Source organism: Otolemur garnettii, unplaced genomic scaffold, assembly GCF_000181295.1.
Source record: "Otolemur garnettii isolate 467f Iridium unplaced genomic scaffold, OtoGar3 scaffold00016, whole genome shotgun sequence".
Classification (NCBI taxonomy): Eukaryota; Metazoa; Chordata; class Mammalia; order Primates; family Galagidae; genus Otolemur; species Otolemur garnettii.
Window position 1 is genome coordinate 15,551,218 of NW_003852411.1, and position 2,373 is coordinate 15,553,590.

At 38.6% G+C, this 2,373-nt stretch overlaps 1 protein-coding gene across 1 annotated transcript in view; it reads left to right on the plus strand.

Moving 5' to 3' along the window:
- The window catches only part of LOC100942795 (quinone oxidoreductase-like protein 2), a 35,702-nt gene that overhangs the window by 18,540 nt on the left and 14,789 nt on the right, over window positions 1-2,373 (plus strand). The gene's annotated exons all lie outside the window — the stretch shown is intronic.

The following is a 2,373-nucleotide window of genomic DNA, read 5'->3' on the forward strand; positions in this document are numbered from 1 at the left end:
CTCAAAAATAAAATAAAGATGGTTAAATGAATATATAATTTCACTGAACTTTGAAGCCTGAGTGGTTTTTTTAAATGTAAATTAGTTAACATAGTGGATAAAAGTTATTTATCATAACCCATTTGGGCTTGGAAAGTCATCATGGTACTTAAAAAAACACACATATATACTATAAAATCAGAAATACTGGTGCTTTCTAGCTTTTCTCCTGAATTTATCCTAGAAGTTGATATTAACATGGGTGTAAACTTCACACCATAGCCTTTGTAGTAGGTGCAGGAAGTGAACATCCCTATGGCTCTGCTTCCCTTTCATTTACCTATAATCGCTTGTTCAATGTCTGTCTTTCTCATAGGCCACAAACTCTGCTCAGTCAGGGGCCATGTGCACCTTGTGGTGGGCTCTCACGTATCTGTTGAATGACTGATAGTGTGAGGCTCTGGAGTCAGACCACCAGAGTTCATCCTGGCTGTGGTCAAATGATATAACCTTTTGTGCCTTACTTTCTTCATCTGTAATGAGGGCAATCATATATCCTACTTCCTAGGGTGGTTATGAGGATTAAATAAGATAATACATGTAAAATCACATAGTGAATATAGTAGGCTTTTGAAAGCTTAATATATTACCATTTTAGGCTTTTGAAAGCTTAATATATTACCATTTTAAAATACAAGAGTGGAATTTTCTTCAGTTTCCCTGAACTATAACACTTTTACATTGATGTCTCAGAGGGAAGGCTTAGAAAGACAATCTTCAGATTTTGGATTTCACTAGAATTTATTGTTTCCTGAAGCTTTGTGTCTGTGCCATGATGGGTGGATCCTGACTTGGCCCTGTGGTCTGTTCAGAGGATGGCGTCACCTGCTCTCTTTCTGCAGAGAGCTGTCCACATACATCTCAACCTGATGCTGTGCTTGAACCTCACAGATCTGGACTTGTTCATTATTTAAAGGTTAGATGAGATCACCACATGAATAAATTTAATGAGGAGAAATTGTTCTACTCAGCATCTCTGTGGAATATTCTTAAAAATGAAACTGTTCTTAGTTTAGATGGTATATTAATTATAGCCCATTGTTCTAGACCTTAGTTTGTGGAACTCCCTTTATCTGTTGGCTTCACTTGCCCCAGGCCTGGGCCACTTGTCATACTTATCAGCTGAGGCCTACAGTGATACAGCCCAGACCACTGTCCCTAAGACACCTCTCCTAACACTGTTCATTGTCTATGCTTTCCTGAGCTGAGGGATGATCTTAGAGGCAAGGCCTCCATTGTGCTCATCAGGTGGGAGCTGCTGTAGCTCTGATACAGAGGTCTGTTCCAAGTGCATCTGTCTAGGCCTCTGGCCTCCCCAGAAACTGGATGTGTAGTCCAGAAGTATGGGGAGTTCACCCCATTGGGCAAGCTTTTCACCGGGAATGAATGACAGAAGATACGTTGCTTGCCTTTTCTCCTCCCAGTGTATCATTTCCTATGGCTTCTCTGTAGCGGTCCTATGTGAACAACAGCCAGCTGCACGTTCCCCTTGAAGCTATGACCAGTTCAAGATCACTAACATACTACCTTGTAGTTTCTTTCTTTCCTTGATCCACTTCATTTTTTTCTTCATCCTTGCCTCCCTGGGATTGCAACCCTCAATAAAATATTTAGGGTGTAAGTTTTTTTTTTCATTAGATCATATTTGTGCACATTAATTCTATCTTGGGATACAGTGTGTTGTTTCTGTATACAATTTGAAATACTTTCATCCAGTTGGCCAACATAGCCATCATGTCATTCACATAATTGTTGTGTTAAGACATTTATATTCGACATTTAGAAAGATTCACATGTACCCTTATAGGAAAAATCATAGGCGTGATCCCAGCAATCACCCTCCCTTCACCCATCCTCCCCCCTCCCCCCTTCCCTCATAGGGTGTAAGTTTTAATTAGGCTTTATTTTTTAAGACCCAGGCTGACACTTTGAAAATTTATTTAGCTTTATATTTATTATTTTTGCCTGAATTTCTTCTTAAAGTCAAGTTTATTGAGATATAATTCATAGATAGTAAAATTTACTAGATATACAGTTCTCTGAGTTTTGATAAACCTATATAGTCACGTAACCACACCACCACAATGGAGATAAGAGAACATTTTTATCACCCTAAAAAGTTCTCTTGTGCCCCTTTATAGTCAGTCTTCTTTTCCTGCACAGACCCTGGCAACAATTCATCTTTTTTCTTACACTATAATTTTGCCTCTTCCAGCATGTCTTATAAATGAAATCATCAGTACATAGCCTTTTGAGACTTTCTTTTATTTTGCAGAATAATTCCCAGTTCATTCATGTTGTTGCATGTGTCTGTAGTCTATTCCTTTTTATTGC